Below are 27,112 nucleotides of genomic sequence, written 5' to 3' on the forward strand. Positions count from 1 at the left end.
TTTTTCTTTTTTTCTTTCTTCAACTTACTTAGTCATTTACTTATTTATGTAGGCAGTTGAGCTCTCGCTCTCTCTCTCTTTTTTTTTTTTTTTGGAATATTTATTTATTTATTCATGAGAGACAGGCAGCAGAGGCAGAGGGAGAAGCAGACTCCCCACTGAGCAGGGAGCCCGGCATGGGGCTTGATCCCAGGACCCCAAGGTCACTACCTGAGCTGAGGGCAGACGCTCAACCATCTGAGCCACCCAGGTGCCCCAGAAAATCCCTCTCAATGTGGTTGAGCCAACAACACAATACATAGGTGAATTAATTTATTCTATTTTTATTCCAAAATGTCTAGATTTCATTTTTAAATTTTATTTGTGTTATGATTATATAACCCATTTCCATGACACAATTTCCTCAGCCCTTAATTTATCTTTTTCTATTTATTAACATATTTGCAAAAGTAGAGTTAGCCTATTCCTTGTTAAATAAGCAACAGCATTTTATATAAACTTGTCTCTGCTGCTTTTTTTCCGCCAAATAGTATATCCTATATATACTCTCATTGCAATTTATATTCTACATATAGAAATAATATTCATTCTTTTTCACACCATCGTTTGGACATACTATACTTTTTTTCCAAGCAATTCTCTACAGAATAACATTTCTCCTCCTGTCTTTCATATTGTAAATTGTGGGGCAATGGATATCCTGACTTCCATGCTTTTTGTACATTCAGTACTGTATTTTTGCAAATGGATTCCTGGGAGTGGGGTTGCTTGGATAGAGGGAAAGACATAGGGTAATTTTTCTCAGTATTGTTCAAGTCCCTGCATGAGATTTGCTCCATTTCACATTCCCACCAGAGCCGTGTGTCTCAGTCACAGAGGATGTTGTCCAACTTCTGTGTGTTTTTGCCGTTGGAGTGTGAAAAACGGTGTCTCTCTGTAGTTTCAAATCCACCACTTTTTGTGATGACTGGCCCATTACACTGATCTTTTGGTAAGCTGCCTGATCATGTTTCTGGTCCAGTTTTGTTTTGTTTTTTGGGTTTTGGGGTATGGGGCTTTTTTTTTTTTTTCCTAGTTAGAACCCATTGTTCTGTAATATAAGTTGCAAATATTTTCCTCAGTTTTTTTTTTATTTTTCTATTACTCTGTTATGATCTATATTTTTTTGCCATGAAAAATATTTTTAAAATTTTAAAGTAATCATATACATAAATCATTAATATGATCATTTCTGGAATTTCAGTTTTTCCCCCTACTATGTTATGTAGGTGTTCATCAGTGTTTAATATTAATATTTGCATGGAGTCATTCTCTTACATTTAAAATTCTGATTTATTTGGAATTTAAGTATAGTGTAAAATAGTGAAATAATTTTATTTCTTTCTAGATAACTATCCAGGTAGCTGGTCTTTAGGTTTTTTCTTTTCCGTGTTGTTAAGAATTTCTGTTGAGGGACGCCTGGGTGGCTCAGTCAGTTAAGTGCCTGCCTTTGACTGAGGTCATGATCCCAGGATCCCGAGATCAAGTCCTGTGTCAGGCTTCCTGCTCGGCTGGGAGCGTCCTTCTCCCTCTGCCTGCCACTCCCCGTGCTTATGCTCTCTCTTTCTCTTTTTCTCCCTGACAAATAAATAAATAATCTTAAAAAAAAAAAAAAGAATATCTGTTAAGATTTTCACCTTTGTTTCTGTGAAGAATTTCATCTGTTACTTTTTTTTTAAAGGTCCAAATGATTACAATGTAAACATAAATTTTCTGTTCCTAACCAGAGATCTATCTTTTAATTTTGAAATAAATTTATTGATTTTTTTCAATTAGTCCATTCTCATCCTCAATTTCTGTTTTTCCCCCCTTCCTGTAAATATTTCTACATTCAACATATGTCACCCCCTAATACTTTTCTATCAAATTATGTCTCTTCTTTTGACTTAAACTTATATAGATTTTTCCTGAGTCTCACTCAAGGAGGTGCTGCTTTTGAGAATATCTTTCACAGAATGAAGCTTAGCAAGTCTGATTATCTTGTACTTAAAACTAGTGTCAGACCCAGAAGGGAAAAGAGGTTTTCAAAGCACTAACATATCCATGAGTTGCTGACCCAACAAATGTTAATACTGATTAACCATAGACTTGACATGTGGTCGATGCCCTCCCGCGTCCATTTTCATTCCAGCCACTATGTCTTCTGTCATTCACTTTATTCTTGAAGTATAACAGTTAAACCAAAGTTAGGAGGAAATATGATATTATTGTAAAATAATGTAAATAATTTACTATTTAAAGAACTCAAGTTTTGGGGCACCTGGGTGGCTCAGTTGGTGAAGCATCCGCCTTGGGCTCAGGTCATGATCTTGGGGTCCTGGGATCGAGCCCTGCGTCCTCATGCCTCCTCTTTTCTGGAGCGATTGACATGAGCTTGTATTGCCAGACAAAGCCATATCCCAGAAGAGAGAAGTTTCTTCCGCTAACATGACTAAGTTGCTACAAACCCCTCCTGGCTGAGCAATGAAGGCTCTGCAGTGCTACTTCCCAGGCTGGAACTCCCTTGGTTATATAGAAAATCCGTGTCTCTATAGTCAGATGCTAAGTGGGCGGGGGCGGGGGGAGGGAAGTGTGCAGCTGCTGGAGTGCTTACTGACATGTCCAGTTCTACCAGCTCAAGCTCGCCACCAAAGCAGGAAGTCTGGGGATCAAGGAATCCTGTGCTCTCAGATACTTCCTTGTGTATAAGTTGTCTTAATAACTTGTCATCTGTCAAAAAGGCACCTTGCACCATGCACGTTGCACAACCCGGTACTGAATTATGGTCATATTGTATAAAAAAATGTAAATGAGCAATTTTCTGACAGTTATAAAAGTAGTTCTCGTTTTCTTATAAATAATAGTAAAGAAATAACTATATGAAATGGTCTTATAACTAAACGAAATATTTTCTTTGCATTTCAGATTATACTTACCAAAAGATAACTGGAAAATGCCCCCCAAACCGACACTAGTCTTTATACACCGGTGACTTTCAAGGAGATGGTTCTGTGCACCACCGTGGTTATTAAAACAAAACTGTGTCCTCTTCTGACTTATGGAAGTAACTTAGTTATATTATTTTTGCATCTGCAACATCTCTCTCCAGTTCAAGGAAAGTGACTCAAGCGAATTGAATCTGAAATGAAAATGATACACAATGTTTTCCTTACATGGCAGACACCTAATGAATAACACATGCTAACGGAAACACTTCTCTATTGGGGAATCCCTGAAGACTTGGCTGTGGAGTACAAATCCTGGCTCTGATTCCTTATCTGCCGCCTTCTTTCTATATGATTTTTGCCAATTCACACAGTAACTTTCAGAGTTTAGAGCATTTATTTTATTCACTGTTATTTTACCTTTACTCTTGAATGTGTGTAGGTAAGATCTCCTCTAAGGGTGGTTGTAACACGTATCTGACACAGTAGGTGGTTTATGAGGGGCACGGTAGTTGGCACGTTAAAGGTGCTCAGAGTTAATTTTAAAATTATTATGATAACTTTTTGCTGAAACAAATTTGCTGGTTTTGCTAAAACAAAGGTAGGACTCTGTGGTTGCACAAGCTGTCTGTACAAAAGGCACAGCTGTACTTGATGTAGGAAGAATACTTTGCTCATTATAGATGGGTTTTAAGCTTTCCATTTTAACCTGCGTGGCTAGGGCTGCAGAGCAGAGTTCCCATTTGACTGTATGACGTCAAAAATCAGTTATGACTGGCATTCACATTGCTGAGAAGCTGATGAAAAAACAAATCGAGGAAGTAAAAATACTTCAGACGATGCCCTTTCGACATAATCTTTTGGGCGTTCTTCTGACTGAAGCTGTCAGGAGAGAAAGCATCAAGGATAGTGGGAGCCACTTTGGAATCAATGGTCCCTGATACTTGTGAAATCACACCTGAAGGAAACATCCCTGACATAGAAGAATCTCAAAATTTTTGTTGTTTTTCAAGAATGGTTTTTTACTTTTTAAAACCTGTTCAGATTGTAAACTTTTTGCCATGTTTTACCGGTGATTTGTAAAAAAGAAACGAAAAACCAAAACAGAACTTCATAAATAGCAGGGGTGTACTGGATGAGGCCGAGGCTGCCATTATTACACACACATAATGAGTCCTGTTGAAATAATAGCCTCTAGTATTTTTTGGTAAAGAGAGGCATGTCTAGAAATTGATGATCTAGAAAAAAATATTTGAGGACAGATAAACTAATAACCAATGAGACTTGGTTAACCCCTCTTTTTCTTAGAGATGTAACCATCAGATTTACACAATTTTGCTGACAGCTGTGCCAGATTGTAAAACTAAGCAATCAGAGGTGAGTGTGCTTGAGAATGTCTGTCATTCCATCCTGGTTAGAATTCATCATAAAAAATATGTTTTCTGCTCTAAAACCAAGTATTTTCTGTTTGATCAATATAAGATTTAAAAGATTGTTTTAAGTTATCCTCTCAGGGTGAAAAATCTGCTAATTCTTTTTTTTTTTATGCAGAAGATAGTTGGGCTTTTCTCCCTCCCCCCTCTCCTTTTCCCTCTCCTTATCTCTCTTCCTCCCTCCATCTCCCTCTCCACCCTCCCCTCCTTCTCTCTCCTTCTCCCTCTCTCTTCTTTCTGTCCTCAATCTTGATGTCTTGCAGCCCATGATTAAAGAACTTCTGGCTTCCTTCCTGGCAATCTACATATTTGCCGGAAGCTCTCAACTTTTCGAAACCCCGGAAGATTATTGCACAGGTAGTCGGAACTGAGATTTATTGTACTACTTTGCATGTAGAAGTTGGTGGTAACTTTGGTAATGATTGTGTAACTACACCTAGAAGTTAATTATAAGTTATTTACAAATGCAAAGAAAATAGGCCACCTAATTAAATAACAGATGTCACAAAAAGCCCTCATTTGATAAATATAGAAACCTTCATGGAGGCTTGTAATAAGTATTTGCCAATGGACAAAAAAACATATAATTTTGTTCTTCAAAAGAAAATATACTTAAGTGTTTCAAAGTCACTGTCCCCTAATAACAAGTAATCATTTTTTCAGAAAGAACGTGTAAATAGAAAAGAGAATGATATAGGGTAATAAAAATATGGAGAAATAAATAAATGAAAATTACATTGAAAACCAATTTTCAAAACTCATACACTTAAGAGAAAGTAAATTAGGAAACTGTATTACTAGTTTTTTGCCTTCTCTGTTAGTATTTTGTATTATCTATAATAAGAAATAATGTTCAGAATTAACGCTTTAGGTTGTATTAGCATTTTTGAGTTATATCTTTATCAAGGGAGATTTCTTAACTAGATACCATAGAACTGGAAATTTTATTTTCTGATTTTACATATACACAGACTAACTCCCACGATCTCTCAGACGTTCAGCAGGCACAGGACAACACTGAGCTCATTGCATTGATACCTGCCTGTTTCTCCACGCAGCACAACACTTTAGGGTATTGTTTTGGTTTTCATTTCCTTGGTGTGTTTGTAATAAATGGATCTGTCCTTAAATATTTAACTCAAATTGCACTAAAATTTTCATTAAAAAGATGTATTTAGTTCACAGAACAGTAATTGTTAGTGTTTTTATGATAGATCTCATCGTAAAATACTGTATAATGGTTCTATCTGTGGTGTACTTGGGTCTGTTCCAAGTAGTCTGTCAACTGAGTTGAGCAGTTGTATTTTACTACAAACACTAACTACACACGATTTGCCCAATTCTACAGCAATTAAGTATATAAACGTAAGTTTATCTACTGCTAGTTTTTCTCCTATACTTTAAAAAAGTCCTTGTTTTAAGGTCTGATTAGAAACTGTTTAAGCCTGATTAGAAAATATTATAAGTTCTAAATAAGATCATATTTTTAATTTATTTTTAGTGTATTCCATGGAGATTTGGCAATGTTCCTGAAAAGAAAAAAGGAAGTCTTGACTTCCATAGATTTTGCCATCTGATTAAAAATATTATTGTGATAACAATAGTACTGGTTTTGAATGTCAAGAAAGTACTAATACCAGTACTGAGAAGGAAAATATCACAAGTAAAGCTAGACTTCAGGAGAATGTGTACAAATCGAGAATTTATGGCAAGACAGCAACATCAGGAAGGAGAAACTAAGGAATGTTTCTGCTTTTACAAGCACAAAAATGCAGGGCACCAAGACCGTGGTTGGAGATTGAACAAAAGGAGCACACCACACAACTGAGACCAACGTGCTCTAGGGGGTGGAACCCTCCCACGATATTGTGGCAACAAGACCTCCATTTTTTTGTTAAGACATTTTAATGAGGGTGGAAAGCCCCAAATTTGAAAAATAGTCACTACCTCAGAGACCATGTATGGTCTCACTGGATCCAGCCTACAGGCAGGTAGGGAAAAGTTAGGGAGATGTTTGTGCCAGAGAAAAATCCAGACAAGTACATGGAAGAACATAGGTCATATAAAAGAGGATCAGGTAAGCAATTATGTCAAAAGAGCGTCTGAATTCTGCTGAACCCTGTTCCCTCCATTATTTCATGTCAAATTGATGTAGGTAATAAATCCTAATGTTGTATGTCCACATTGTCTTGCCTGTTATGCTTTTAGGCATCATTGTTTGAGGAGCACCACAGCCTGAGAAGAGGTGAAAGGTCTGTCTCTTAATTCCTCATGAAGGTTGGCCGAAATTCGCACCCACCAAGATTGGCCAGCTGCTACTGAGATCGCTGTCCCGTTTGTTTCTATTAAAAGAAGAGTAAAAACAACAAAAATAATAAAAGGTACCTTGTTATAATGGGTCCCAATTTCTTATCTAAAAATCTTGGACCAGATGTGATTGGGGATTTAGTAATCTTGAGATTTTAGTAAAGTATTGCATATAATACTGAGCTATAACATACTACATATAACACAGCCTGCAGTGTGTTTAATGCTAAGTCTAGGACAGAACTCCATAACTAAATACGTTAGTATTTCTATAGAATGTATAGGGATATTTCCATAATAAACATATATATGTCCTTCTTAGAGATGCCTTACATCTATTAGTGTCCTGTCATTTCATGTCTGATTTTGACGTCAAATATGTCTTTCTAAACTTTTACTTTTCAAAATGTTCTAGATGTTTTCAAGTTGAAATAGGGATTTTGGTCTTATCACATCATTGTATTAGTATTAAAATTATCATTACATCTCAAAAAAAAAAAAAAACCTGAGTGACTTAGTTTTTATTCTTCCCTAGATGTAGGAATAGCGCTGTAAGAGTTTATGAAACTTGCCTATAGGCTCTATCTGATGAACAGCGTGTGGGAGAGAAACTGAAAATGAGCAGTAAAGCACACCATTGGGAGTCAAACTTAAATAGCCATGGAAGTAGTCATTAGCCAGACCAACCATTCTGTGCACTTTTTCAGACATCTCTGAAATCATTTGTTGTCCTGATTTAACAGTTTCAGAGCCATGGAGGTTCCATACTAACTGGTTTCCAACACCTTCCTCTTGTGTAAAGATTCTATTAAATTTCCCAAAATGCACTGCTTAAAATGTTACCCTTGAATAAGTGCAAAATTTTTCTACTTAAAAAAATATCTTCACAGTATACGTATTGCTCAAACCAGAGTAGGTCAATAGATAGGATTACATTATACCAACGTCCATTATCTATCTCGATGTTATACTCTTAGACTACTTGGACCCTTAAAGAAAACCAAATTTCAAACTCTCTCTAATTTCACCTTCTCCAAACCCTGATGCTCATTTAGGATTCTGTATTTCAGTAAACAATACTACCGTTCTTTCTATTGCTCATTCCAAAAACAAGGCATTCTTTAAAAGACCACCCTTGAGAGATTCTGTTTAAAAGAGGAGTGTGATAGTCTCATCCTCTTTCTCAAAACTGATAGTCCGCATTTCAACCAGAGAGCATGGCACATTTCTTCCTACGCCTTCTACATCTCGGTACTTCTGACTGATAGATGTGGTGAAGGTCATGCTCTGAGACTCATGAGGCTGGGTCATAAAAGCCTGACCACTTCTGCCTGGGTCTTTCCTGATGCTTCCTGTTGGAACCAAGCTTCCAGACTGTGAGAAGACCAGGCCATACAAGTAGGTTACAGGGGGGCCCAGCTCATGGGCAGCATCAACTGGCCGCCATGGGATGAAGGCATCACAGATGTGCAGCCCACACAGTCCTTCAGACAACTTCAGCTCCTGTGGAATATGACAGCAGTTACACGTGAGACCCCATAGTCATACTCAGTTAACCCACAGACTGAAGAGAGAGAAAACAATTTGTTCTGGGCCAATATGTTGTCAAGTGTTTTGTTGTGTATCGATAGAGAAAAATACTCTTCACCAAAGATTCAGATCACACAGGGTTTTTTTTTCTTATATTTATTTAAATAGTTTCACAGGAAAATTATATATATGTGTGTGTGTGTGTATATATATATATATATATGTTTATTTATTTATTTATTACTTGTATGCAAACTTCTGTAAACTCTTTCAGTCACACTGAAAAAAAAAAGCATACAGTGTGCTAGTGTGTAGACACATATCCTTGTTTGGAAGTATCCAGACTTGCCCCCAACACAAGTTTCTTGAGCCATGGGCCACCTGCCTAGGGAGATCCCACCAGTCAAAATTACAGATGAGAAGACACCGTGTGGCTTGAATCTGAGGATCCCCCCAAAGGCTTCATGTGAAAAACAGGAGGTTTTTCAATGCAACAATCCAGTTGTTATAAGCATTATATAACTTTATATTAAGGCCAAGAGATGTGGTCCTGGAGACTGGACCCAGACTGCCTTCATGTTCATAAAGTCTGAAAAAGCTGAAATACAATAGCATTTTTCAGAGACCTGAAATAAGAATTTACATTTGGAACAGGAATGGGAATGGAGGATTAAGAACTTCTAACTTGTTGCTTTCCCTAAGAACAGTGAGAAAACTAGAAAAAAAAAATTGGTCAAAATGAACTTTTTCAAAACTCAGAAAATAACCGAAGGCTTGTAATGATCAGCAAGATGTTCGTTCAATAAAATAGTTGAATCTTGGTGAGAACGTTACAACTGACCCTATTTCCATCTCCTTGTCCAAGGTCTGTAGTAACTTTAAAAACCAATGCGTGCTTAATCCTGGCAAAAAACAGCAGCCTGGCAGCCACTGGAGCTCGCAGAATGGGTTTGGAGCTCCTTAAGAGCATTATTTTCAGGGAACTGTCATTATTTGGCCTGTCTGGCAGGTCCCTGGAAATCTTCCTCATATGGTTTATCCTTGATTTGACCTCATTGAGAGATCAGTCAGTGCAAACAGCCTTTTTTCAGGGGGCATTTGTCAAAAACAGTCAGCAGCAATTGCTTAATATTGCAGCTGCCTGTGGCAGTGATAACTCTTGGGGCAAACAGAAAACTGCCAAAAAAAATGTGAAAGGAAATCTTTGGGATTGAGGTGTCCATTAAGGGCTTTGAAAAGTTCCCACGTATTCTGGGGAATCTAGAAGGCCACACACATGTAGAGGACTGTGCACATGCCCAAGGCTGTTTATATTCCCAAGGAAGGAGTGAGAATATCTAAAAGTATCTCTTCTGGTTGACCTTGAGGCTCTAAGCAAGCAGGAAAAGAAGACTGAAGCAGAATTGTAAAGTACCCGGTTGAAGGTAAATGCACACACAGTCCCACAACAAAGAATGGGAGACTTACTAGTTTGAAGCATTTAAAGGAAAACATGATGAATTGGACCATATCATAATTAAAATTTCTGCTCCTAAGAGACTCTTAAGCCACAAACTGAGAGAAACTATTTGCAAATCACATATATGATAAAGGACTTGTATCTAGAATATGTAAAAAGCATTCAAAACTCAATAAGAAAACAAACCATTCAAGAAAATCCAACAAAATCCAATTTTTGTCCAAAGGACAAAATTTTGAACACTTTACTAAAGCAAGCAATTGAGGAATCAATAACATGTGTCCACCCACCTACGGGCATACTACTGAGGAACACAAGGAATGAACTATTACTGTCACATGCAGCAACATGAGTAAATCTCAAATGCACTGTGCTGTGATGAAGACAGAGGCAACGTTAACAGATTGTAGAGTTCCACTTACAGAACATTCTTGCAAAGGCAAAACTGCAGCAACAGAAAACAGCTATGTAGTTGCCACATGCCAGGGATGGAGGAAGGTTGATGACAAAGGGCCGTTCTGTTTCTTTATATATATTTGTCAAAACTCACTGACCCAGGGCACCGAGGTTGCTCAGTCTGTTAAGCATCTGCCTTTTGCTCAGGTCATGATCTTAGGGTCCTGGATCAAGTCCCACATTGGGCTCTCTGCTCAAGGGGGAGTCTGCTTCTCCCTTTCACTCTCTCCCTGTGCTCTCTCTCTCTCCTTCTTAAAGTCTTTTTAAAAATTTTTTTAAAAGATTTTAATAAAAAGACTAAAGAAAGAAATAGGGATGCCTGGGTGGCTCAGTCAGTTAAACATCTACCTTCGGCTCAGGTCATGATCCTGGGGTCCTGGGATCGAGCCTAGAGTCTGGCTCACCGCTCAGTGGGAAATCTGCTTCTCCCTCTGCCCCTCCCCCTACTCATGAAGAAAAAAAAAAAAACCCACCATCAACTTCATTTAAATAAATACCATATAACATCACTGGTGTGGTTAGAAGGAGGGTGGAAAATCATTGAACTCAATGTTTGTACCATAATATTGAAGGATATGATTTTAGTGTGGTATATAAATTCAAAAAATTCTAATTCGGTTTTTAGTGATCAGTGGGTACATCCCACAGACATAGAGAACTTTAATAGGTGGTTTCACGCATTCCCTGAAGAGACATCTGTTTTTCTGCAAGGCAGTGCTTTCCAAAGCCAGCCAAATTAAATAGAATATTACACATTTGAGTCATTATTACAGCAGTGAATGAGAATGCCTAACTACATTTTCCCCAGCAAGGACAATGATTTTTTGCAAGATAATTTTTAAATTCATTCCTTCTGCGCTACTGGCACCCTTCGTAATGATTTTTTTAAAAGTAGTTCTATTTTCCTAAGTGCTCAGGGCTTGGTGTTGAGTGGTCCTTCAACCCACACAGATCATTCTTCAAGTTCAAGAGCCACAGACATGAATAGGCGTAATTTTTACAGCTAAACTATCCATTTCAAAGTAAAAGCTGTTTATATTCTTTTTTTACATTGTTATCATTGAAATGGAAACACTTTCATCTTTTTTCATGGCATTAGCTCTAAGGAGGGCCCTGTCCTTCAAGAAGAAAAATGTACATGGACTACTTGTCATTTACCTGGAAATAAGGCAATGTTGTTTTATGAGGTCTTTCCTTCTGCTTCGGTTTATCCATTCCCCTCCTCCCCAGCTTAATTACTTAATTTGTAGCATAATATCAGCACCAGATTAAGAGATCATTTGACAGTGGCTGTGATCGCCCTTCCTTGAGGCTGTGATGGCAGATCTGTTGGTTCCTTTTGCCTTTCCACGGGGACTCAGAAAATAAAATATTTTAAAGCACGTGCCAGCAGTTAAGCACCCTATTTACAGGATTATTTTACTTAATCCTCCCAAAATTTCACTGAAGAGTGTACCATTATTGTCCATAATTTAGCGATATGGAAAATAAGACAGAGAGATTAAGGAGTTTGCCCAAGGCCAGGCAGGTGCTAAGCAGCTGTGGAAATAAACCTTCTCTCCCTTCTCTTAAGAGAGGTGTAAACAAAATATTACTTCCCCTTTGACCAAGGAAATTACAAAGCAGAGACGTCAAGTGCGTCTCACATTCAGGGTTCTTCCTGCACACACAGAGACGCACAGACTCACACAGGAGGGGCAGAGGAAATTCTAGAGGTGGTGGCTCTGTTTATTACATTGACTGTGGTGATAAGGCATCATCGCAGACGCATGCTATCTCCAAACTCCTAAAATTATACACAGTAGATATAACCAATTTTTTTCTCTATGAATTATTCCTCAACAGATCTGTTCAAAAAAAATAAGAAATGGTGATATCCCTTTAAGCATGCAATCAGCTTTAATTAAGGAGAAACTATAAAACAAATCAGGTGGGCCCATAAAAGCTTTGTTTTTCAGGATCTAGATTATAAAACACTTCTCTGCTGATAAGAGGGGCTGAGGAGATAAAATGCTCAAGATTCATGTTGTTTAACAATGAATTTACCCAGTAGCTCAAGAAAGTAAAACTAAAACGTATTTCTTTGTGCTCACGTACCTTAAATTTCCTTGACTGCGTATTTTTTTTTACCATTGAGTTAAAACATATTACATATTTCTTATCAATATTTTACAAAGAGGGCTGCAGCTTCAATGTAGTCACCAATATTTATTTTTTTAATTTTATTTATTTTTTAAGATTTTATTTATTTATTTGACAGAGAGAGAGAGACAGCCAGCGAGAGAGGGAACACAGCAGGGGGAGTGGGAGAGGAAGAAGCAGGCTCCCAGTGGAGGAGCCTGATGCGGGGCTCGATCCCAGAACGCCAGAATCACGCCCTGAGTTGAAGGCAGTCGCTCAACGACTGAGCCACCCGGGCGCCCCAGTCACTAATATTTAAAATTAAGACAAAAATTTGAGTTCCCGTGTTTGTTCGGGCCCTTCTAACAAAAATGCCTTAGACTGGGTGGCTTAAGAACAGAAACATGTTTCTCATAGTTCTGGAGCCTGGGAAGTTCAAGGTCAGGTGCGGACCAATTTAACTTCTGGTGAAACCCCTTTTCCTGTTTTGCTGGTGAATGATTCCTTGCTGTATCCTCACAAAACGGTGAGAGATCATTCTTCTCTTATCTCTTGTAAGGGCACTAATCCCATTCATGAGGGCGCCAAAGATCCTGCCTCCAAATACCGTCACAATCTGGTTTGGGCTTTCATGTATGGATTTGGGGGGGGGGGGACACAAACTTCCACAGCAGTCATCAGAACGGTTTTCACAGAAACAGTGTTAGTTTATATTATTTTTAACAACGTGCAAATGATTTCTTCCATCCTTTCTTTTTTCTTCAAAAATATAGAAAGAATACTTATTTTTCTCAGAAAACTGCTCTTATTATGTGCCTCTTACAAAAGTTTAAAAAGATAGATTATTTATAAATCATTAAAAAATATTCAGTTCTCTGATAACTTCTAAATACCTAAATAAATGCAAAACTCTGTCTTTATGTCAACTGCCAATAGATGGGAATTTGAGCATGAATCCTTCTGGCTCAGGACCCATGATCTTAACCAAGAAGCAACAATAACTGTGTGTCTACTTTGTTTCATTGTTTTTGCAGGAGATACAGTTAACGTCTAGCACTGTGTGCCCTGGGGTAGCGTGGCATTTCTGAAAGCTGGTCAACTTTTCTGAGAGAAGTGAACGAATTTTTATCTGAATTCTTGCTGTAAATACAGAAAAACCACAGACCTTTCAACACGCTCGAAAATGTTCATAAATAGCGTGTCATTTAGTGATAGCTAAGCACAAAGTGTGATTCAGATTATCAAATTACAGCAACCTTTTTATATAGCAAAACTCTTCTTTGCAAAACTCTAGTTACAAATCATCTGAAATTATCTTGGCATGAGATAGAGAAATTCCTTATTTTTCCCCAGAATTAACTATTTGCTGAAAATGTCACTGCTTTATAGGTGCATTTGATTCAAGGTCAATTATCTCCTGGTTAGAATTTAAATCTCAACACTAGTAGAAAAGTCATAAAGGTACCAATTTTGCGTCTAGCATTTAGCATAAGACTCTTTTTTATCATCTATTTTAAGCTGCTTTTCAACACGATTCACAGTTTCGCCTCCGCAGGTGTTCAGCTTAAGTGCCTACTGTGTTCAGCTGTACATCCTACTGTATACTTCAGCACTGTTGAGCCCTTGATTATAAGTTACGCAGACTTGTCATTTTAGGGGGACATATTACTTTTCTGTTTTGGCATTTACTTTAAGATTTTGCTTGACACAGAATAAATGGATAAAAGAACAATTTTTTAAAAATATATTCTCTTCATTGACTAAGTACAAAATATGAGAAGATTAGACAGACATTTTGCGTATACATGGACCCTGCATCATTAAAAGGGCAAACAAAAATAAAGGTTTTGAAGCAGGTAATTGAGTTCATTTTTCTCAAAAAAAATAGGATTTTTATTATGGAGAATGCATGTATTTTCATTTATTACTGTTTGTTAGTTAAATAAGTTAGCATTTTTTCTAAAGATATAGCACTTTTCCCTAATTGAAGCATTTAGTCATTTTGAATGCTTTAAAAATATTTGTTAGTTCTTTATTAACTACTGAAGTAAATATTTATAGCACGGGTTAACCCCTGGAAAACTGGTTGTAGCATAGTGTTCAGAGAGGTCCTTATAATATCTTATAGACTGCATAATACATTTAACAACAGACTTAATTCAGTGTAACTAAATTCTCGTTAGCTTTTTACTAAGAGTCTAATGCCAAGAACTAATACAATAGAAAAACTCACGACAAATGTACTAATAAAACTCTCATTTTCAAGAGTGAGTAATTTCTTATTCTGCTTAATTTTTTCTGTGCCATATTTCATTTTCTATTACTCAGTGGTGGAAAAAAATCCAAGCATAATTGATGATATTGTAATGTTCATAATATACTTGGTACCTACAATCTCAATTTTAATCAGTTTTATCTTAGAATCTTGTTACTGTACAGGTAAGTTATGAAAGGAAGCTCACACCATGACCCTCTGAATCTTCCTGCCACAATAATGTTTTAATAAGGTGAGTTGGTGGTAAGTTCTTTTATGGGAAAAAATGAAAGTGTCCCCAAATACTCTGAACTCTCACAAGCCAATTCACCGAGGTAATTATAATTTGGCTCCAATATTTGGTTAAACAAACAAACAAAATCACTTGCACATTTCAAAAAGTTTATATAGTGGTAATTCATTATAATAAGCATATAGTTTATTTTCAGATATGTTCATGTTTAAAGATTCTTTGTATTATGATTCTTCTGTCATTATTGACCTCATACCGGTCTGGTTTGGATGTTGCCTCTGTTGACTCCATTACCCGCCCACTGTCATCCCTTTAGCTCCCAAGGACTTTTTTTTTTTTAAAGATTTTATTTATTAGAGAGAGACAGAGAGAGAGAGCAGGAGAGGGAGGAGGGTCAGAAGGAGAAGCAGACTCCCACTGAGCAGGGAGTCTGATGCGGGGCTTGATCCCAGGGCTCCAGGATCATGACCTGAGCCAAAGGCAGACGCCCAACAGACTGAGCCACCCAGGTGCCCCACCCCCAAGGACTTTTTGAATTCTAAGTTGCTTGAACACAGATGGGGAATCACTGCAAACAAAGAGAAGATATCCAGTTCCAGAAAACTCTGTTTAACAAATGAATATGCTGGGGCGCCTGGGTGGCACAGCGGTTAAGTGTCTGCCTTCGGCTCAGGGCGTGATCCCGGCGTTCTAGGATCGAGCCCCACATCAGGCTCCTCCGCTATGAGCCTGCTTCTTCCTCTCCCACTCCCCCTGCTGTGTTCCCTCTCTCGCTGGCTGTCTCTCTCTCTGTCAAATAAATAAATAAAATCTTAAAAAAAAAACAAAAAACAAAAAACAAATGAATATGCTGCTAGCGTCTTTAATTTTTGTATCTTAAGTGACTATGTGTTTTAAGCAAGCCTTTTAAAATAACCACACTCTCTCTGCAGAGCTAATTAATAACCCATAAATGTAAATTATATTTGCCAGGTTAATTTCCATTGAGAACTATATTGCAGGAAAGGTTTACACGTGATGAATAGTTTCTCATTCGAAGAGTCACATATGGAACAAAGAGAGAACCATAAGAATCTTAGAGATATAGACTTTCCAAGGCTGGGAGTTAATCCTGAGGATAGAATTTGACACTTACTCATGGGAATCAGTTGCCCAAGATTTGCTTTCAGCCTGCTCAATTTATCTTGTCTTTAAAAACAGTGGTTTTATTTACTTGATCTCTACTCCATAAATACTATTATCAGATTTTAAACAATGTTTAGAATTTAAATTGTATACTTTGATAAATTTTGACACATATGTAAAGCTTTCACAGCAATCAATATCTCTATTATTCCCTAATTGTGCCCCATTGTAACCCCTGCCTTCCACACCTCTGTGCCTCATTCCCCACTAACCAGAGACTGGTTTATATTTTCTAGAATTTGTGTACTCTGATCTGGCTTCTTTTACTTGGCATTATTATTTGAGAATCCCCAAAGTTATACTGTGTATCAATATTTCATTCTTTTCCTACTGCCGAGTATTTCATTACATGGATGTGGCATAGTTTGTCTCTTTGCCTGACCATGAACATCCAGGTCACTCCTGATTGAGGCTGTTACAGATGCACCTATTGTGAGCGTTGGTGTAAAGTCTGTTTATGGACACACACTTTCTGGCATCTGGGTTAACACTTAGGAGTGGAATGGCTGGAGCATACAGTAGGCGTTAAATTTTCTATATTCCCATCAGAAGTTGATGGTCATTCCAGTTGCTCCACATCCTCACCAATACTCGGCGTCATCAAACTCAGCCTTTCTGATGTGTGCAGAGGTATGCACATCTCGCTGTGCTCTGAATCTGCCTGTCCTTTACGACTAATGGCATCAAGCATCTCTTTATATGCTTATTTGCCACCATTGTATCTTCGCTGCTAAAGTGTGGTGCTTCTGTGAATAGTATTTTTAAATTTCAATTTCTGATTATTGCTAGCCTATGAATTAATTTTTGTGTATCGATTTGGTATCCTGCAACCTTACGAAACTCTATATTAGTTCAAATAGCTTTTTTTGTTACATGTTTTTTATAGATGCCATAAGACTTTTTATAAAGATAAAAACAAGGTCACTTTTTTGTTTCCAACATGGAAGTGTGCCAGATTTTCTTTTTCTTGCCATACTGTGCTGATTAGAGGTTTACAGGTTGTGTATGTTCCTTTGTATTCTTAATTTAATGATAGTTTTTATCAAGAATGCATGTTTAATTCATTTTGTCTAATGAGAAAATCATATAATTTTTTCCTTACTGCTTAACATGAATTGTGTATAATGATTTTTTGGTAACAGACTATTTTCTAGAACAATTTGAGATGTACAGAAAAATTGCGAAGATAATGCAGAGAGTTCCCCTGTATTACTGCATTGAGTTCCCCTTATTAATAACAAATATATACGGTATATTTGCTAAAATTAACGAACTAGTGTTGATACACGTGTATTCAGATTTCCTTAGTTCTTACCTAATGTACTTCATCCCTTCCAGAATCCCATCCAGGATGTTACTGTATATTTAGTTGTCATTTCTCCCCAGGCTCCTCTTGGCTGTGATAGTTTCTCAGAGTTTCCTTGCTTTTGATGCCCTCCACCGTTTGAGGTGTACCCTCAGGTATATTGTAGGATATTCACCTATATGAGGAGTTTATCTAATGCTTCCACATAATTATACTGAACTTATGGGTTATTAGAGAGAGACCACAGAAGTAAAGGGCCATTATCATCATACCATATCAAGGGTACACACTAAGGACATGATTTTTTACTGCTGGTGGTGTTCTTGCTAACCTAGCGGAAGGAGCGTTCGTTAGATTTCTCCACAGCAAAATGATCTTTCTACCTCTCTTTGCACTCTGAGCTCTTTAAGAAGAAGTCACTGGCACAGCTCACACTTAAAAGTGGGAGTTATGGGCTCCTGAGTGGCTCAGTCGGTTAAGCGTCTTCCTTCAGTTCAGGTCATGATCCCAGGGTCCTGGGATCGAGCCTCACATGGGGCTCCCTGCTTCTCCCTCTCCTGCTGCTCCCCCTGCTTGTGCTCTCTCTGTGTCAAATAAATAATAAAAATCTTTTTTAAAAAAGTGGGAGGTATGAGCAAGATGGCAGAACTGGAGTCTTCTACCATCGTCTCCCTACAGTAACATCAATTTTGACAGCCACCCACAGAGAAGAGTACTTTTGTGGGGGTATGGGAGTATAGCAGAGAAGTTCCAGCACACCACTGGAGATAAAATTTCAAAAATACACACCTTGAAGAGGGTAAGGAGTATCACTTTATTCAAGACAACCTCTCCCCTATGTAGCTCAGCTCAGCTCCATGAGAGGACCCCTCAGTCCATGATTTCTCCCACAGGGAAAAATGCGAGCAGAATGAATGAGGAGTCAACTTCCCCAGCTGTGCAAGATGCTGCCCACAAAGGGAATTTCTTTCTTGCCTCACCCAGAATACTGAGGTGGTAAGCATGGCTGAGAGGTAAGGAGGGGGACAAGAGCTGGGAAAAGGGACAAGAGATGGGAGCCAGGGCCCAGAAATTAGGAAGGGGCCACAGATCCTTCTAGCTGCTTTGTGGATGCCATCTGGGGGTCTGTCCCAGAGCCACTGTGATGCCTCACTGCACACCCCCACAAATGTCCCACAGGTGTCCCCGATGCTCCAGACGCCTCCCTCCCTTGGCTTCTGTGGCTGGCTCCCTGCCCATGCCACTGCAGGTGGCCTGTGTGAGCATTTGCTGATAGTTCACAAATATGCACAGAAAGCTGGCTCGAATCTGCAGGATGGAGAGTGGGCACGTGAACTTCAGCATTTCAAGGCACCTCTCTACGAAAAACAAAATGGAGGCTCTTAGCCCCTGGCCTGGCTTTGTAGGGATTGGGAGAGATTCTTAAGGATTACCTCCCACTCCACCCTACACACACACATTCACACACACATTCACACACACAAACACAAGAGGACACAAGAAGTGTGGAGTGAACAAATCCATAGAAGAAGTCTGAGAGAGCCTCTGAATGCCAAACAAGGCTGACTGTTGAAAGTGTTTCTCACCAAAACTAGTCAGTAAGGGCTAGAGGAAGTGACCGGTTCTTCAAACATGAAGAAAGCAATACGAGACTTCAAGAAATATGAGAAATCGAGGAAAATAACACCACCGAAGTAACACAGTAATTTTCCAGTAATCCACGCCAAAGAAATGGAGATGTACAAATTGCCAGACCAAGAATTCAAAATAAGTTGCAGGAAGGGGATGCATTTCATAATCTTATGGTTAATTCTCTCTCTCTTAGTGGGGCTGAGCCACTGGGCTGCGATCTCACAAACCAGTTGTGTCAAATGTTGCTGCTGAATGAGTAAGATAAAGCATGAATGTTGACCATGGGTTTGGAGAACGTAGAAGTCACTGGAAAGCTTGACAAGATCCACTTCAATTGAATGGTAGAGACAGAAGCCTGAGTAGAGTGAACTCAAAAAATGCAAGGAAAGAACATGGAGACAATAAATACAGAGACTCTCTTTGGAGAGTTTAGCTCTGAAATGTTACAGAAAATAGGGCATTTGCTGGCAGTGTGCTGTGGGAGTCAATGGAGAATTAAAGAAAAATTAAATATGAGATGTTGCCACACATTTCTATGATGATGGAAAGGATAAATTTAAGTCATGATTTAGGAAATGAGGGCAAAATTTTGGAAGAAGAGCATCCAGAATTAGTGAGAATGGATGGCTTCCTACGCACAGGCTTTATAATCCAGGCATGGACAGTTCATGGTTACAATAGGAAGGAGGTAACATATATGGACACAGATATAGAAAACAAGTTTAAGGGTGAAAACAGGAGCCTGTGGTAAGACTGCTGATTTTCTTCTCATATATCCGTGCAATTGAAGCAAGGTCACATGCTTATACCACAGAGAGCAATTGATGTCCTTGTACAAAACATACCTGTACTTGCTCTGCTGGATTTATTCTGTTGGAGTAAGAAGAGTAAATAGGTTTATTATCATAAGGATAATTTAATTCCTCTCGGACTTAACCGGAAGACATAACATTGTCTATTACCCTAAGTAAAGATAATTACATCTGCCGAATAGAACAGTAAACAGCGGGTTCACATTGAAAGGCTTTTGTATCTCTGATGGTCTAAGTTATACACGGCTTCTCTCAATAGCCTCTTCTCACACTTCTGCCCCTTCCCACACACATCCGCGCCCTCACTTGAGGCTTGTAACTGTTTTATGAAAATCAAGGCATGCAAGATTTATTCAAAGCTTTGTATTTCTAAATGCTACTTTCGGTAAAGGGCAAACCTGGCATTTCAACAAGTATTCATTGTGGTATTTCAACAACATTTGCTATTTTGGGTGCATACTTTCACCTTTTACACATCAATTTATTCATGCGCTCTCCAAAAAGAGGCCAACAAATAGGTTGCTTAGAAAAGCTACATTCCATCTATTTGCTACCTAAGCTCCCTCCCCATTGATGTTTCTACTGTAGTGTCAGACAAACTGCACGATGATGATTTTAGAACACATTAAGGATGTGTTATTTTTTCCCTGAAATAGGCAGAAATTGATACTTATTATTAGGCCTATAAAATTTCACAATGTAATTTCAGTAACCTCTGTGAAATATTTCCTCTCTGTAGCTGATTCCCATACAAAGTTTTATTCCAGCTTTTACTACTATTTGTAATCTTTTCTCCATTCTGACTAGAAATCAAAACCCAGCTGCTTCTGCGTACCTACTTCCTCTTCCATTCACTGCTGTAACTACCAACAGCAAATATGTTAGGCCACCTTCCTCTGGAAAGTATTATACTTGTCTGTACTATTTGACGCTTAGTAATAGACTCTCTTGAAATGATATGTCTCAAAGAGACTTTTCTTTTTTGATTGGGTAAGTTCCTTACATACAGAAATATTTTTACATCCCTCACAGAGCCTCTCACACTTAAAAGACCATGGTAGAAACTCAATATACATTTGAATTTATGGGCGCCTGGGTGGCTCAGTTGGTTAAGCAACTGCCTTCAGTTCAGGTCATGATCGCAGAGTCCCGGGATTGAGTTCCACATCGGGCTCCCCACTCAGCGGGGTGTCTACTTCTCCCTCTCCCTCTGCCCTCTCATGCTCTCGCTCACTTTCTCTTGAAAATAAATAAATAAAATCTTTAAAAAACTATATATATACATATACATTTGAATTTAGAAACAATGAAACAAATTGAGTGATGGTCATTAAGAGGGCCACGTGATGTGATGTGTTATATGCAACTGATAAATTATTGGACACTGCATCTGAGACTAACGATGTACTGCTATATGTTGGCTAATTGAATTTAAATTTTAAAAAAAGAAACAATGAAACACATCAGTGTGTGTGTGTGTGTTTAAGAGTAATTACCACCCTCTGAAATTTAAATATAATTTCCTCAGAGAAATTTTTGTGCCTCATTGGTTTAGGTCCTTCGTTTACAGATTTTCATCAGACTCTAAGGTAGGTCCCTATTATCATTTGTTAGAATTGCAATGGAATATTTACTTGTCCTTTGTCTTTATTCTTTACCTTTCCATCAGTCTGTAAGCACCACGAGAATTTTAAGAACTGTACTGTTTTAGTTCCAGGTTCACAATAGGCACTAAGCAAATAAATTATTGAATTAAAAATATAAGTGGAAGATCGATAATTTCACGGTGCTATCCTAGATTGATCCAAATCCATGGTGTAAACTTTAAATATGTGGGCTGTGTATGTTCGGTTTGAATAAATAGCATTTCATTTTTTGTTTATTGTCAGTTTAAAGATGATCTTATTTCATCATTTGACTAGATGCACGAACTGTCACATTGAAAGGAAGCACCATAAAATACTTCAGTGACTTCGATGAGAGCGATGGGAAATGCTGAGCAAGTAGGTGAAGCATAGCAGAAGAGCCGTAAGAGACGGACAGCCAGCCAAGTTTTCTGGGGTATGGAAACCAACACACCTCAAACTTTTGGGAATAGACAATATGATTTTTATACAATAAGATAGGCAAGAGTAAAAAGGGAGAATCAAAGGATATTCTGTGCAACTGAATTTTATGAATTATTTAAACTAAAAATATTAAAAAGGTTTGCTTTTGAACATGACTCTGCATCTCACCTTTGAGAAGATGTGAGCATCCCCCGAGGAGAGAGAATCAAAGTTGTAAGGTAATCGTCACATACCATTTATTGCAATCCAATTACTTTACATAGGAGGACTGAAATTGAGAACATTTTTTGTTTTGTTTTGTATTTTTTAGGGAGAGTGCAACTGGGGAGAGGCAGAGGGAGAATCGCAAGCAGACTCCATGCTGAGCACAGAGCCCCAGGCAGGGCTCGATCCCACAACCCTGAGATCATGACCTGAGCCCCAGTCGAGAGTTGGACGCTGAACCAACTGAGCCACCCAGGTGCGAGACTGAGAGCATTTCAATGACTTGTCCACACACCCTCGGAAGGTGAATCACCACTCACGGTCTGTGCACCAAGGCCTCCTCGTGTCACAACTGGGTTTTCAGTTACTTTCGGTTTCTGGTACCATGTACTTCAATGTAGCAGAGCCTTAAATAGCCGGAAAATCATTTATAGGTGACGTTATTAGGCATTTTGTACACATGGGCAGGTGATTTGCTTCAAGTGAGGGAGGCTTGTGCCGAAGAGGGGAAGGTATGGCTGTTCCCTCCTGGGAGCAGTAATGTATGAAACAACACCTAGAATTCCATGTTCTTTGTGTCTGCTCATGCTTTATTCCTCTTCTTCCAGCAACCCCGCCCAGATTTGGCTTGAGAACCCATCTTTTTTCCCCCACATGCTCAGGCAGGCTTGTGAGCAGTGTGTGAGTGCAACCAAATCACTAGGCCATTAACTGAAACCACGTGTCCTCAGAACAACCCTCCCAGACAATTACTATTATCTTTTTTCCCCCATTTTGCTGAAGGCGGGCTAGAGATTTGAAACACTTTGCCCTGGTATCTCGTTGCTAGTAAGTGATAGAACAGGTATGAAATACAGGTAGTTAAAGTAAGAATTGCACCAGACAAGTTAAACAGGCAAGGAAGACAGTATTCACAACGATTTCAGTAAGACAGAGAGCCTAAACTCAACTCCAGTGAAACAACAAAGCAGGAGGGTGTTCAGCCCTAAGTGAGTCCCTGGAAAGGGACTGAAGATGCCATGGGGAGGGGGTTTGATCACTGGGATACACAGACACACTGAGCTATTCTTGAGTTTGCAGATGTGATTGGGCCATCTGTGCCTGTTAATTGTTATTTACTGAAGTTGGGCTCCTCAGCTCCCACGGAGACTGGAAGACCAGGCTGTTATCTCCTTCAGTGCTTCCATTTCAAAGCCACAGTCCTCAGGTCTTGGAAGAAGACATTTCTGGGCTTGTAAAACTGGCCAGAGCTTGGGAGACTGACATTCTCCCAAAGGGAACAATTGCATGTTTTCTTAGTAAATGTTCTTTAAAAAGGAGGAAGGAGGGGCGCCTGGGTGGCTCAGTCGTTAAGCGTCTGCCTTTGGCTCAGGGCATGATCCCGGCGTTCTGGGATCGAGTCCCACATCGGGCTCCTCCTCTGGGAGCCTGCTTCTTCCTTTCCCACTTCCCCTGCTTCTGTTCCCTCTCTCGCTGGCTGTCTCTCTCTCTGTCAAATAAATAAATAAAATCTTTAAAAAAATTTAAAAAAATTAAAAAATAAAAAGGGGGAAGGAGATCAGAAACAAAAGTGTCTAAAATTTAGGGACATTGATGGGAACGTGGAGACCATTCAGGGTCCACCATACACTGAAGCCTGTCTTCTTACCCAGATGACTATATTCCTGCTTTCAGTGGTCCTCCTTGTGCTAAAAACCAAATCTCCACTGTGCGTGGAAAGTGAGTTAGAGAAAGCAGTGTTCTCACGACGTCTGGGACGGTGGGCAGGTAGCTTTGTCTCTCGAAGACACAGAAAATCTTTGTCTCAGATTCAGAGGAGGCGACCTCTCTTAAACTCCTCTCTAAGAGGAAGACTGGTTTACATTTATTGTTAAAAGTTATCCCACGTATGTGTGCTATTTTAAGAATAAGATACAACACCATCTTTTAAAAAACACTTGGACACAGGGCTGAGAACTCCCGTTCTAAATAACTGTTTATTGAGTGACTCCTCATACTCTCAAAAGAGTGGTTTTCAGATCTGGATGCACCTGGGGTTCATCGGGGGGCTCTAAAAAGGACCAACGCTTTGGTCACATGGGCAGAGATTCTGATTTACCTGGTCCAGGTAAATGCAGCCGGAGCACTCCAGTTAAAGCCTCTCCATGGGGTTCAAACGCACAGCCAAAGTTGAGAACCACCGTCGGAAAGGGATAACCTCCAAAATCCTAGAAAAATTTTACTTAGTAAGAGAAAGAATGAGGAACATTTGCTGTGGCACAAAAACATTTGGCAAAGTCAGTTTACCCCTGAAAAGGATAGTAACTTGCAAGCTTTTTCAATTCCCCTGTGCCTCCCAACACTCTTTGAAAGAAGCCACCTGACCCACAAGCAAGCGAGGTGTCTGACCCAACCTTCTATCAGTTCAGGCGGGGCTCTTACAACCTACGTTTAGTTATCACGTGATTTCTTATGACTCACGAGGAGTAGCCTCTTTTTTTGTACCACTTGATCCACAATGATTACTTTTTATGAAAGAATGAAAATATGTATTTGCCCAATATAAATAACTGACGTGTTGGGGACAGACTCACTGCATCATGCAACCATCCAGAAACTGAGATTGCAATTTTATAGCTGCTTTTCTCTAGACAAAACTTGAGATGATAATATTTCCCTATCCAGGGGCGCCTGGGTGCTCAGTCGGTTAAGCATCCAACTCCTGATTTTGGCTCAGGTCATGATCTCAGGGTTGTGAGATCGAGCCCTGTATTGGCTCCGCACTGCATGTGGAGCCCTGCTTAAGATTCTCTCTGTCCCTCTGTCCCTCCCCTCCCTCTCTTGCACTTTCTCTCTAAGAGAAAAAAAATTCCCCATCGTTAAATTTCTTAGAAATATCACAGCAGAAGGAACATTTTTAAAGACCACTCTGTATATTACATTTCTAGAATAAACTAAGTTTTAACTAGTTCATGATTAATCAGTGGTGTTTAATTGAAGACTTTGGATGCATGCAAGCATAAAGGAGTCGATTTCTTAACATTAACTTAAGGCATTTTCCCCAAGGAGTCAATTAAATATCAGCCAATTAAAAAATGTGAATAATATTTCATGTATGTCTTTTTGTGATCATATCTTATATACTTAATATTTCAAGACCAGCCAAACTTTCTTTTGAAGGAGGCTAGATTTGCATTTTAAATGAAAGTCAAGTCAGTTTCCTCAACCCAATTGTCCTCTTACTTGAGACCATATTCTCCAAGGCTCAGCAGAAATTCCACTTTGGTGAGAAACTCCCTTAACTCAGCATTTGCCAGCATGGCTTCTGTTATTCCATAGGTGAATGCTTGGGATTAAAAACTTCAGCTCCTGGATGAGGCTTGATAATCTCATTAACTTTGCTGTGCACAGCAAGGGGTTGGCACAGAAGAAGCATTCTTTTTTTTTTTTTAATTGATTGTGTAGTTCTTCTCTTCCCAAATTAATGAATATACTTCTTTTATCATATTGCATTATACATCAAGGGCCTAAGTCTTACCCATCCTTCCTTCCTGAGTTCTGTCACAAAAAAAAAGTATATATTCACAGCCCTCAAACTACCTAAGATATAAAGCCGCTCAATATATCTCAGGGCAGATTCTGTCTGGAAAAAACTGACGGGTGGAACACAGCTGAGGCCTGAAGCCAAACTTGGAATTTTTACTTCTTTTGACTTTAACAAGAGAACAACCTGCAGCAAAGACTGCCTTGATTTCTTGCTTTTAGGCAAAGAAGCTGGGGTGGTGGTGGTGAGGGGTGTGGACCAGAGGGAGGGACGGACATAAGGAGAGAGAGACAGTGCTGGATATTTAGTTGTTGGCAGGAACCAAGGACACTCCGAGCTTCGGCAGGTGTGAGAGGAAGCGGGGTTCTCTGCCACTGAGGCCCGACATCCGTGAGCACCAATAGGTCAAGTCTTAGTGGGTGGCAGGATGTTACCATTCAAATCGGCTCTGCCTTTTCCCTTATAGATAAGAGGAAGACCAAGGGTCCAATCACCTGCCCTGATCCAATGGACATGCTCAGGCCTATTATATAAAGTACATTAGTCCCTTTAGAATTATGGAATTACGAAAGAAATACTTATGGACATCCTCAAAGGACTCACTTTCAAATTTCTTAAGGAAAAGACTGTAGGAAGCAATTATTTTAAATACAAAAAACAAATACCTATTATCAAGCTCATGAGGGAGAGATTATACTCAAATATGACGTGGATTAAATTTTCCACAGTAAAATGACTGCATCGTAAAAATAATAAGGTTATTATAAATAAAGAAACAGAAAAATGGAGAAGAGACTGTTTATAAGCAATCTGATGTAGGGAAATTAATGTGATTTCTTAAAACTTCAGATCCTGTTCTGTGGTGACAGTCTTTTTAAAGCATAATCTTTCTTGAAATAAAATGTTAGACGTTACCAAGAAAGTAATTAAGCCAGGAAAAAGAAGTCAAGGATTAGAGAAACATCAACTCACCAATTCAATATGCCAAATCTTATCTCTCCTACTGGGCTCTGATTCACATGTGAAATCTGACGTGACTGTTCTTAGAACCCCCAGGAATTTTGTACAATTAAGTGCCCAAGCTAATTGCCTTATCTGTGAGTACATTAAAAGTTAATAAGAAGACATTTACTTAGGTTATCATGTCAGTGATTTTTAAAAAATATTAATCCCATCAGAACTTTCACCTCTCAGTTTAGAGACTAAGCCTCCCCTGAAATAATCCTTGGACCACTCGATCCCATTCAGTCTCTCTTCTCATCCTCCCGGAGTCTTATTTTCTGGCCTGATTGCAACTCCGCAGCACCGAGTGTCTTGAGGAAACTTTTTAGTGCCAGATTCACCGTTGAATTCTCAATCTTGAATTCTCAATCTCGAATTCTCAATCTCAAGCCCAATACCTGCTACAAAATACTTCTGAATCACTGTGATATGAATAGACTGTCTCATGATTGAAAGGATAATGGTTGGCGTCGGGCTATATATTGGACTTCTTTTTCCTGTCATTAAGAGCAAATAAATAACTCTTACAGACAAATGTAAACAATCAAACAATATAAAACTGGATAAAGAAGAGAGTAAACATTTAATTAAAGGTCTATAACT

This window comes from Ursus maritimus, unplaced genomic scaffold, assembly GCF_017311325.1.
Source record: "Ursus maritimus isolate PB19 unplaced genomic scaffold, ASM1731132v1 scaffold_7, whole genome shotgun sequence".
NCBI lineage: Eukaryota > Metazoa > Chordata > Mammalia > Carnivora > Ursidae > Ursus > Ursus maritimus.